The following is a 13,182-nucleotide window of genomic DNA, read 5'->3' as shown; positions in this document are numbered from 1 at the left end:
GACCAGGGATATATCCCTTGCATTCCAAGCATAATATACTTGGAAGAACCATTATTCATTCCACTGCCATGATATCAGAAAAGTGTAGAATCACACAGTGTTATGTATTTGAATGGAATGTATTTTAGAATCGCACATTTTATTTGGAATAGAAGAGAGAAGTTAATTAATATTTCCTCACTCATTTATTTTGATAATCTAAGCCTAGCTTTGTATGATAAACAGCAGCAAGGGAGAAGTAATTTTTGAGCCTTGCTTCCTCTGATAGTATCACTTTTAGATAATTGAGATAAATTAATTTCTATTCATTAAGTTTATGTGTAAGAACATTTAAGATATAACAGATAATGAACTAAAAATTTCTGTGTTTCAGTTTTGTGATGATGAACTAGCTTTGCAATTAACAGCACAAATGCTATTTGTATCATATTGCATCGTTAGTTTTGCTCAACTTTTAGTTTTTACATATTTTCTTACTGCTTTAACGTATGTAAGGCCATTTGTTAAAAATGGTGAGTAGATTTAGATTTATTCTTAAGGATTACTCAGGATAGCAGTGTGTGTGTGTGTATATATATATATACACACACACACACACACACACGTGCACGCACACACAGGCGCACGCACAGATATATATACACGCACACATATGTATATATATATATACACATACGGTAAGCCTTTCTGCGTTGAATTTCTGGATGACTAATTTGTGTTCACTGTGAGACAGTTCCTGATTGTGGATTGTCATTTATTGGAACAGAGTAAAACATTGAAGCACAGGGAAGAAAGATTGTATTAAAAGCGTGCAATTTATGATCAATATCAAAAATTCAAAATCTTTATAAAACATACATATTCCCTGGTTAAACGCTAAATATCTGAACACAGCATTTTTCCTGTGTACTGTTGATTATTTAGGCAAATGTTATCTATATTATCTCTTAGACAGACAGGGCTCATAAAGATAGCGGAGTCAAGGGATATGGGGAGAAGGCAGGAACTGGGTACTGAGTGTGGATGATCAGCCATGATCACATTGAATGGCGGTGCTGGCTCGAAGGGGCGAATGGCCTACTCCTGCACCTATTGTCTATTGTCTATTATTATCCTGCCTCAAAAAAAAAACTTTGTAAGATGGCTACCAAAGACAGAATTTCTGCCACCATTAGGTTCAGTTCAGAGCTTGTGTTTTGCCCAGAGACTCTTTATATAGCCATAGAATTTGACAGCCTCGATACATGCACCCACATAATGTGCAGAAGTAAGTCTCAGTTTCTCAATTAAAATCTCCGGTTTTTCGTGTTCAGATCTTCATTAAGTCATGGTATTAGCAGATAAATCCCAGTAGAGGAAGCATGATACTGTGCTCCCACTTTAGCTCGGAATCATTATTTTTGAGTCTCCCAGATGGATTGCTGGAAGACATGAAGGTATAAACTTGAGAAATGATTGTGCTGTTATTTTGCCGTCATGATGAATTTTCAGGAAGGCAAGGAACGGAGCAAGCCCAGGGGGATTGGGATTAATTGCAGCCAAAAAAAAAAGCCGTATTAGACATTTAAAAAAAAAAACATTGCCAGAACACCTGTACTCGCCCATTATTTTCAGAAGACAAGTGATTGAAGCACTCAAGCGAGAAGCTGGGAGAACATTAAAGCTTTTATTGCCTAATCTCTTCAATGGAAAGGACAGTGAACTGTCAATGCAATATGCACATTGCCATAAACAAGCACCGATTACGTTGAACTAGGAACAGAAGAAAAGCAACCGTATAACTTGGTTTCATAAAAATATCAAACGGGCTTGCTCCCTCAGTTGCCAAATTTCCTTGCATACTTGGAGCTGAAGCAGCACCTCATATTTTGCATGTGTAGTTTACACCCCAGCGGTATGAACATTGACTTCTCCAATTTCAGGTAGTCCTTGCTTTCTCCTTCCTTCCCCTCCCCTTCCCAGCTCTCCCACAGCCTACCCACATCAGTCTGAAGAAGGGTCCTTCGCTCCATAGATGCTGCCTCACCCGCTGAGTTTTTCCAGCATTTTTGGCAACCTTGGAGTTTCTGAGATGTTCCTTCTCTCTAGAGATGCTGCCTGTCCCGCTGAGTTACTCCAGCTTTTTGTGTCTATCTTCGGTTTAAACCAGCATCTGCAGTTCCTTCCTACACAGTTCCTTCCTACACAATACCTTGATCGAACCCCGACCCAACATCAATGGCTGGGTGTCTGTGGAATACAATTCTGAAAAATATAATTTCCCCCCAACAGCCCTCCCAAGACCGCAAGAAATTGCAGAGAATTGTGGACGTAGCCCAGAGCATCGTACAAACCAACCTCTCTACCGCTGACCCCATCTGCACCTCACACTGCCTCTGCAAGGCCACCAGCATGTTCAAGGATGGGTCTCATCCGAGATACTCCCTCTTCTCCCCTCTCGCATCAGGCAAGAAGTGCAGAAGGTTGAAAACGCACACTTCCAGATTCAGGAACAGTTTCCTCCCAGCTGTTAGCAGGCAACTGAGCCATCCTATTCCCATCTAGAGAGTGGTCCTGACCTACCGTCCACCTCCTTGGAGATCCTTGGACTATCTTTCATTGGACTTGTGTAGTAAGGAACTGCAGATGCTGGTTTAAACAGAAGATAGACACAAAAAGCTGGAGTAACTCAGCTGGACAGGCAGTATCTCTGGAGAGAAGGAATGGGTGACGTTTCGGTTCGAGGCCCTTCTTCAGACTGAATTGGACTTTATTTTGCACTGTACATTATTCCCTTTATCCTGTATCTGTACACTGTGGACGGCTTAATTTGTAACCATGTATAGTCTTTCAGCTGAGTGGATAGCACACAACAAAAAGCATCACTGTACCTCGGTACACCTGACATTAAATTAAATTAACTAACTAACGAAAACACTCCTGGACAACTTAGAGCAAGCCTTGATTTTTGAATCATCCCCAGAGCAGCATTTCCAGACAAGAGCTATGTTAAACCATTGAGTCCTTAAAATGAAAAAAGGATAAACATCCCGCTGTTTACTCATTATGTTGGCAGTTGTAATTTTTTTTTTGTGCGGTGAAGAAAGTTAACTTGTTCAGCAATGATAGACACAAAGTGCTCGAATACCTAAGTGGGCCAAGCAGCATCTCTGGAGAAAACGGATAGAGGCACTCTCGGGTAGAGACACTCCCTTAGACTCCAAACTTTTTTTGCAGTTGCACTGCCCCTTCTGGTGAGATTTTGACTGCCCTTGACTAAAATACTAAAATGGAGCATTCATGTAAAGTTAAGGACCTGTCCCACTTGGCTGTCTTTCACGCGCCATTTACGCGACCTGCTAGTGTGTGGGTAGCGTGTGGGTAGCGTGTGGGTAGCATGTGGGTAGCGCATGGACGGGCGCATGGAGTGGTGTGGAGGAGTGTGGAGTGGCGTGGGGAATGTTGACTTCGTCCTGCACAATATCATCGCGCGCCACCGGCCTGTCGCGTAACTGACGGCCAAAGTGGGACAGGCCCAAGACCCTTGCGCGACGCAACGTCTCACCTCTAACAGCAGCAGAAGCAGGCAAACGATCGTCGAACTCAGCCTGGGGCTCACGGCTGTTGCGGATCCGGATCCGCCCCCACTCCTACTCCCAGAGCGAGGTTAAGAAAATTGAAGATAGACACAAAATGCAGGTGTAACTCAGCGGGACTGGCAGCATCTCTGGAGAGAAGGAATGGGTGACGCTTCGGGTCAAGACCTTTCTTTCAGACTGAAGAAGAGTCTCGACCTGAAACATCATCCATTCCTTCTCCCCAGAGATGCTGCCGGTCCCGGTGAGTTACTCCACCATTTTGTGTCTATCTCCAAATGACGTCACGCGATCCTGACGGCTGTGCGTGTGCATGATGACGCGCGCGACTCTCGCGGGGCCGTCGCGCGATCGTCACTACCGGCCCATCGTGTCAGTGACGGCCCAAGTGGGACAGGCCCTTAAGACACAAAAAGCTGGAGTAACTCAGTGGGACAGGCAGCATCTCTGGAGAGAAGGTATGGGTGACGTTTCGGGTTGAGGCCCTTCTTCAGACTGGTTAGGTGTAAGGGAAACGAGAGATATAATAATAATAATAATAATGGATGGGATTTATATAGCGCCTTTCTAATACTCAAGGCGCTTTACATCGCATTATTCATTCACTCCCCAGTCACACTCGGTGGTGGTAAGCTACTTCTGTAGCCACAGCTGCCCTGGGGCAGACTGACGGAAGCGTGGCTGCCAATCTGCGCCTACGGCCCCTCCGACCACCACCAATCACTCACACACATTCACACACAGGCAAAGGTGGGTTAAGTGTCTTGCCCAAGGACACAACGACAGTATGCACTCCAAGCGGGATTCGAACCGGCTACCTTCCGGTTGCCAGCCGAACACTTAGCCCATTGTGCCATCTGTCGTCCCAAATCTATAGACAATGATGTGGAGAGATAAAGAACAATGAATGAAAGATATGCAAAAAAGTGACGATGATAAAGGAAACAGGCCCCGTTGTTAACTGTTTGTTTGGTGAAAACGAGAAGTTGGTGTGACTTGGAGTGGGAGAGGGATAGAGAGAGAGGGGCTACATGAACTTAGAGAAATCATCCACATTGGGCATAATCTGCCCACACCCAATGTCTGAAACTATTTTCAGAAATTCAAAGACATCGTTTGCTCACACTTGGTCATTAAAGAAGATGACAGAGAAAATAACATTCTGATCATAACTGGGATTTTCCATGTGATCAAATTTTAGGATGGATTTAATTTTAGTTGCGATTTTCCGAAAGTGCTTTGAACACGGGACATTGGAACTGTTCAAAATTCTCAGGAAGGCTGTAGTCTGAAGGAAACTGTGGAACTAGTCAGCAATGCCATTATCTTTGCTGAATTACTAACTCCAAAGGTGCTGCAACACTGTACAACTTGTAAATGCGTTTAAGTTTCTTTTGTCACACTGCTCAATGCCTTCGTCTTCTCTGACAGTACCAACCTGAAGCAGCTTGATTGCTTCAATGCAAAAATGGGAATATAGTCGTGGGTTAATAATCACATTTGTTGTAGAGCAGTTATGCTGCATAAAGGAAGCTGCTGAATGACAAGAAAAATAAATTGGATACAAAACCCATTTAATTACAAAATAATATCATTATAGGTGGGGGAACATTGTGTTGTACAGGTTCATTAGGTGTGTGTTACCAGCACATCGTCTGATTGGTTAAACTGACGAATATCCATGGAGATGACTTGGGTTGCCAGCTTTGACTAGCGGTTGCCATGGAAATCTTGTTGATCTGGACAGTAAACTAGCTGATCAGCTCCACATTTGTGTGCACTGTTGCATTTAAAAAAAATCTTATTTCGTGCACAGAGATTGCTAATTTTTCATGTGAAATATTTCCAATTAGTGCAAGTCTTGTCAATGATTAATTGGGATGTTTCACAGGGGCTTTTCTTTAAAGGATGCTTTATCTCGGACACTAATTCCCTTTATATTTCTGCCAGTAACGCAACGAAATGTGTCCTTTCCTACATTTGACGAAAAGGATTCTAACAGATTTGAATAGATTTTAAATCAGTTTCGAAGAGGAGTTGAAATTTTGTTTGTATGTGCATGTGTGTTTTAGTGGACATGCACGTAATATGACATTATTGATGTATGTACAATATGACAATGTGCTGTGCGTATAATATATATAGATATGTTATAGATATTGTGCAAAAAATGTCAAAATTTGCCTATAATTTTAAACCTAAAATTCTAGGCAAAGTTCTATGCTGAGTACGATGTGGCTGCAAGTAGGTTTTACTCCATTTTCAAATGAGCAGAATTCTGGCAATTTGCATTTAGTTTGCCGATAAAATATATTGCGACAATTCTGAATTGATACTGATGAATTCGGCTGATCGGTGTGGTTAGACTTGCAACGCAGCTCCCCAATTAACTCCACTAGTCAGCTCTAATTGGAAAAACCCTCCTTCCTAATTTATGTTGGAGAATGGCCCACACTGGCTGAGATACATATGTTGACGACCGCATAGCGAAAACCTTGGCTTGAAGATGTGTTTCAGAACTTGAGGAATCACATTGAGATGAAACCGAGGAAAATTGGATCTTTTGATTGTGTAGGAAGGAACTGCAGATGCTGGTTTAAACCGAAGATAGACACAAAAAGCTGGAGTAACTCCAGGCAGCATCTCTGGAGAGAAGGAATGGGTGACTTTTCAGGTCGCGACCCTTCTTCCTTTTTCTCACCTATCCCTTCTCTCCTGAGTTACTCCAGCGTTTTGTGTCTATCTTCTTTTAATTGTCTTTTGTTTGCCTGTTAAATGATTGAATGGGTGCCTTGTATTCAAGAAGTGCTTGGAATTGCCTGTGTAATTACACAGGAGTTGCGGACAGAGAGGTGGAGATTGCTTCTGTCAATGATTGATCTGTCCATGACTTTCTTTTTTAAAAAAAAGTTAGTTCCAGCGAGGACGTGTGTGACAATTGAAAAGTGGGGATTTTATTACTTATCTGTAACAGCCCTGAGGATATTTAGTTCGATTTGGGCCAGTCCGACCAAGTTTCTGTTCCTTTCTCGAAACCATGAGAGTTTTGACAGCTTTATTGGCAAATCTTCTTTGGGGCTACAAGCTCCAGATTTATTAAGTTCGTTTTTACAATTTTTCATGGTGAGAGTTGATCTCGTGACCTTTGGAATTGCTAGTCTAGTACCCACTGCTTGATATGCCGCCTTTTATTTGATCTAACCAAAGGCTAATTACAGTCTGAAGGAGAGAGGAGACACTGAATGTTTTCAGTTCAAGCAGCATGGAACTCTCATTCTCCCATAGTAAATGGTGTTAAATTGGCATAAAACGTGATGTGGCAAATAAGATGACATATGACTTTTTATTTATTTTTACTCGACATCAGCAATTTAGTTTGAGTTTTCAGTTCCAGAGATACAGAGCCCTGTGGTCCACCGAGTCCTCACCGGCCAGCCATGCCCGCACATTAACACTACCCTACACACGCTAGGAACAATTTACTCTTATACCAAAATGCTGGAGAAACTCAGCGGGTGCAGCAGCATCTATGGAGCGAAGGAAATAGGCGACGTTTCGGGCCGAAACCCTTCTTCAGCCGTCTGAAATGAACCGTTTCTCCAGCATTTTTGTGTACCTTCGATTTTCCAGCATCTGCAGTTCCTTCTTAAATACTCTTATACCAAGCCAATTAACCTACAGACCTGTACGTCTTTGGAGGGTGGGAAGAAACCGAAGGTCTCGGACAAAAGCCACACGGTCACGGGGAAAACGTACAAGCTCCGTGCAGCCAACCGCCCGTAGTCAGGATCGAACCCGTGTCGCCGGCGCTGTGTGCGCTGCAAGGCAGCAACTCTACCGCTGTGCCACCGCGACGTCCATCATTTAATGAGTAATAAGGCCTGCAGCACTCGAACCCACCTTTGCGTTGGAGACTGAGAGTCAGATATTGGAGGTAGACTGGGTTCTACAGTGGAATACAAGGATCCAAGAGGCAATTTGTGTGAGCTGGCTTCATGGCACGGTGGTCATGAACTGGCATCATGCTCAGAGACTCACATTTTGTTGGTCTGCCTTCAGCTGTTACATTTGGGAACGTGGCCAGTTGAAAGAAACACTGTGTGGCTGCATTCTCCTGAATCTTCACAGTGTGAAAGCCAGACTGGCTGGGTGATAAGTGTTGATTTAAAGAGCAAAAGGAAATAAATTAGGACCAAGGAGGAAAAGGAGACAGCTGGAGGTGGAAAGATGTGCAAAGGTGGTTTAAAGAAAGCGAGTCAGAAATCGACCAAGTGAAGGGGTAACATTAAAAGAGAGAGCAAACAATTGTTTCGGAAGGAACTGCAGATTCTGGATTGCACCGAAGATAGACACAAAAAAATTCTGGAGTAACTCAGAGGAACAGGGAGCATCTCTGGAGAGAAGGAATGGGTGACCTTTCGGTTCAAGACCCTTCACAATTAGACAATAGACAATAGGTGCAGGAGTAGGCCATTCGGCCCTTTGAGCCAGCACCGCCATTCAATGTGATCATGGCTGATCATCCCCAATCAGTACCCCAATCCTATTTTTAAGAGCCATAATTGATAGTTGAAAGATATCAACTAGTAGGTGGAGAAGCATGGAAAATACAAGCCTTAGTTCAGCCTTAGGTTTAGGTTTAGGTTAGGTTCAGCCTTAGGTTTATTGTCACGTGTACAAATTGTCAAATTTGTCAAAAGCTTTTCACTGTACCTCGGTACACGTGCCAATTAAACTAAACTGAACTGTAACGAGGTACAGTGGAAAGCCAACCGGCCAGCGGGAAAAAACAAGACATGATTAGAATCGAGCCATTCACAGTGTACGGATATACAATAATGGAATGATATTTAATGCTTGGAGAGGAAGCTATGCACGTTTGAAATAAGGGTTCAAAATTAAAAGTAAACCTATAGGAGTTTTCTGATTTTAATGTACCCTTTAATCACTTGTGTTCGTTGTCTAATGATATGGCAAATAAGTTGACCTTTTCAATTTTGTTTTCATTCTCTTGGATAGCATTTCTCATTATATGGGAGTTAGTTCACTTTTAGTTCACTTTGGTGGAAAGTTGGTGGGAAAATGTTAAGTTGGTATTGTTGGGGCAATAGCTTATTTTTGCATTGATTAAAAATGGTTGTGTATCACAAAAATACATTTGACCAACTAAACTGGTGAAATTAAATCAAAGCACTGGATATGTATATTGTGTGTGTGTGTGTGTGTGTGTGTGTGTGTGTGTGTGTGTGTGTGTGTGTGTGTGTGTGTGTGTGTGTGTGTGTGTGTGTGTGTGTGTGTGTGTGTGTGTGTGTGTGTGTGTGTGCGGGAGAGAGTGGGGGGGGGGGGGAGTGGAGGAGAGGATGGGAGAGAGGGAATAAGCAAATATTGCAGATAAAAGTAGTAAATTGGTTTAAAAAAAACTTAGAAGAATAAAGACACAAATTGCTGGTGTAACTCAGCGGCTCAGATGTGTCATTTTGGATTGGGACCCTTCTTCTAATTCACATCCATGTTCTACAGTGATGCTGCCTGACCCTGACCTACTCCAGCACTTTGTGACTTTTTTTTTTGTTAACCAGCATCTGCAGTTACTTGCTTCAACTTCTTGAAATATGAAAATCAGTGCTCATTAAAGTTATTGGCTCATTGAAGAAGTTGGAACATTGCTCAATGACTCCCGAATATTGTAAATGTTCTTCTCAGTGAATTGTACTTGGAACCCAATTCTCTTAATAAAAGGGAAACACCTTAAATAATTTCCAATAAGACATTATCTAATGAGTTCTGGTGGAAAAAGAAGGCCAGGGAAATGAAGTAGTAAGTATTAAGAAATTAAGTCGTAAGAAAGCAAACTTAATGCTAGCATTTATTTCAAGAGGGCTTCGATACAAAACATGTGTGTAATGCTGAGGCTCTATAAGGCACTGATCAGGCTACATTTGGAAAATTGTGTGCCATTTTGGGCACCATATCTGAGGAAGGATGTGTTGGCTCTGAAGAGGGTCCAGAGGAGGTTTACAAGAATGATCCCAGGAACTAGTAGGTTAACCTATGATGAGCGTTTGACGGCACTGGGCCAGTACTCGCTGGAGTTTAGAAGAATGAGAGGGCACCTCATTGAAACCTACAGAATAGTGAAAGGCTTGGATAGAGTGGATGTGGAGAGGATGTTTCCACTGGTGGGAGAGTCTAGGACTGGAGATCATAACCTCAGAATAAAAGGATGTCCTTTTAGGAAGGAGATGAGGAGAAATGTCTTTAATCGGAGGGTGGTGAATCTGTGGATTTCTTTGCCACAGAAGTCCATAGAGGCCGTGGCAATGAATATTTTTAAGGCAGAGATAGATAGATTTTTGATTAGTACAGGTGTCAGAGGTTATGGGGAAAAGGCAGGAGAATGGGGTTAAGAGGGAGAGATAGATCAGCCATGGCGGAGTGGAATTAATGGGCCGAATGGCTTAATTCTACTCCTATCACATGACCTTATTTAAGATATTACTACTAAACATTGATTTTTTTAAAAGAGCTGGTATTACAAGCTGTATCTGTTTGACATATTTGTGCTTTTAAGCATCAAATCAGTTTTATTGTTGTTAAACCATAAAGCCTCTACTGAGTTACTCCAGCTTTTTGTGTCAAGTCAAGTCATTATATTTCTATAGCACATTTAAAAACAACTCTCGTTGACCAAAGTGCTTCACATTAGTGGAGGTACTAACGTTATACATCAGTGGTTCTTAGATTAAGTACATACATAAATACATATATATAGCCCTCCCTCAGAGGACGTCAAGAAAGGCTTGAGAGTAAAGATGAGTTTTAAGTCTCGACTTAAAGGAGTCGATGGAGGGGGCAGTTCTGATGGGAAGGGGGATGCTGTTCCACAGCCTAGGAGCTGCAACCGCAAAAATGCGGTCGCCCCTGAGCTTATGCCTAGACCGCGGGATGTTCAGTAACCCCAAGTCGGCCGATCTGAGGGACCTGGAGGTGGTGTGGTGGTTAAGCAGACTTTTGATGTAGGTGGGGGTAAGCCCGTCTAGCCTCTAAAGAGCTCTATTAGCTGTCTGGACACTGAAGGAAGTGCTTGATGTTTACGTTATTTCTGTAGGATGGTTTGGGGCAGACTTTTTAACGAGGAGTTTGAAATTAAACCGGGTGCTGGAGATAATCTGTGAGGTGAAAGGATTTCAGACTGAAGAGGGGTCTTGACCCATAACGTCGCCCATTCCGTCTATCCAGAGATGGATGCTGCCTGTCCCGCTGAGTTACTCCAGCATTTTGTGTCTTATCTTTGGTGTAAACCAGCATCTGCAGTTCCTTCCCACATAGCCGCGGAAGTGGGAAGTCGTGCGCAAGATTTAACTCATTCGCGAGATGTGAAAATTAGGGGAGTAAATTAGGCCAGATTTTGACCGACGCCACATCAAACAAAAAAAATGAGTCTGATTTTGATCACTTGACTTCAAAGCTCCTGGAGATGAACAACTTCAAACCTGTGCAGGAAGGAAGTACACCGAAGATTGACACAACATTTTGGAGTAACTCAGCGGGACAGGCAGCATCTCTGGAGAGAAGGAATGGGTGACGTTTCTGGGTCAAGACCCTTCCTCAGACATGAAGCATCACCCATTCCTTCTCTCCAGAGATACCGCCTGTCCCGCTGAATTACTCTAGCATTTTTGTTCTATCTTCGGTTTAAACCGGCATCTGCAGTTCCTTCCTACACATCATGATCTGCAAATCTTGTGCTGGCTCATGTTTCTGTTCTGTGATTCTCCTGCCGTCGCGGCGGCAGTTTGGATGCAGTGTGAGGGAGGTTATAATGCCAGAATAAAGCTGTGCAGCTCTGATATTGGAACAGTTGTTCTCGATAAATCAAAACCACGGTTTATACTAACAGCCATCAAATGTGATTTAGTTTGAAGAGATTGAAATTCCGTATGGGATCCCTTCACCACTCTACACTAAATAATAATTGCTATCGTGACTTTCAAACTTCATTATGAGTTATCCTGAGAAGGCCATCAATGCTGAATACACAATGCGTATTGGAGGAGTGTATAACGCCAGCGTTATAAGCTACTGCCTCCAGATCGACTTGTGTGCCGTTTACTGCACAGTGTTTGATTACACCTCCGTGTTAAAACTGAAACACTAATACAGATAATTAAATGATTTGTCGCTTGTGGTCCGGAGATTGCCATTTGGAAGTTTAAGGATTGCATTTATACCTCACACTGCCTCGGCAAGGCCAGCAGCATAATCAAGGACGAGTCACACCCAGGCCACTCCCTCTTCTCCCCTCTCCCATCAGACAAACGGCACAGAAGTTTGAAAGCGCCAACCACCAGATTCAGAGTCAGTTTCTTCCCAGCTGTTATCAGGCAACTGAATCATCCTACTACAACCGGAGAGCAGTGCCGAACTACTATCTACCTCCGATGTCCCTCGAACTATCCTTGACCTGACTTTGCTGGCTTTACCTTGCACTAAACATTATTCCCTTATCATGTACACTGTAAATGGATTGATTGTAATCATGTATTGTCTTTCTGCTGGCTGGTTAGCACGCAACAAAAGCTCTACACTGTACACGTGACCAGAAACTAAACTGAACTGATAAAGTAAATAGCACAAGTGGCCTTCCTGGTTTTTACATTTCTGTTGACTTACATCCATCTTGGTTATTTATTTAATCAGGAGAGTTGATGATAGATTCGCTGACGTGCAATTCTGATGGTTAAATACCAAACCAGCTTGCTCCAATTATTTAAAATGAACTGCATGAGGTGGACACTGCCTTTCTAGTCTACATTGACTCATTTCTAGTAGGGGAAGGCTGATGGTTTGTCATCTTCTTCATGTTTCCCAGATTCTTCCCGATGTTGGGAGAATCCAGAACAAGGGGTCACAGTCTAAGAATAAGTGGGAGGCCATTTAGGATTGAGATGAGGAAGAACATTTTCCCCCAGAGAGCTGTGAATCTGTGGAATTCTCTGCCACAGAAGGCAGTGGAGGCCAATTCACTGGATGTTTTCAAGAGAGTTAGATTTAGCTCTTCGGGCTAAAGGAATCAAGGGATATGGGGAAAAAGCAGGAACGGGGTACTGATTGGGGATGATCAGCCATGATTATATTGAATGGCGGTGCTGGCTCGAAGGGCCGAAAGGCCTACTCCTGCACCTATTTTCTATATTTCTAAGTTTCATGCAGTTAGGTTGTGAAGCAGTTTCTGAGGCTAATTGACATCATATAACTTGATGTGCGCATTCCGATTTGTTGACAGAAGGATAATGTTTTGCCGACAAAGAAGTTAATGCTCATGATCTGGTTTAGTTTGGAGATACAGCGCGGAAACAGGCCCTTCCAGCCACCGAATCCACTACGACCAGCGATCCCCGCACACTAAAACTGTCCTACACACACACTAGGGACAATCTACATTTATACCAAGCTAATTGACCTACAAACTTGTACGTCTTTGGAGTGTGGGAGGAAACCGATAAATCTCGGAGAAAACCCACGAGGGTCACGTGGGGAACTTACAAACTCCGTACCGACAGCACCCGTAGTCGGGTTGGAACCCGGGTCTCCGGTGCTGCAAGCG

At 43.0% G+C, this 13,182-nt stretch overlaps 1 protein-coding gene across 4 annotated transcripts in view; it reads left to right on the top strand.

The window, feature by feature from the left end:
- The window catches only part of pard3 (par-3 family cell polarity regulator), a 983,322-nt gene that overhangs the window by 715,400 nt on the left and 254,740 nt on the right, over window positions 1-13,182 (top strand). The gene's annotated exons all lie outside the window — the stretch shown is intronic.

Source organism: Amblyraja radiata, chromosome 2 (assembly GCF_010909765.2).
Source record: "Amblyraja radiata isolate CabotCenter1 chromosome 2, sAmbRad1.1.pri, whole genome shotgun sequence".
In the NCBI taxonomy this organism is placed as follows: Eukaryota; Metazoa; Chordata; class Chondrichthyes; order Rajiformes; family Rajidae; genus Amblyraja; species Amblyraja radiata.
Note: the sequence above shows the minus strand (reverse complement) of the source record. Positions and strands in the feature narration are given on the sequence as shown.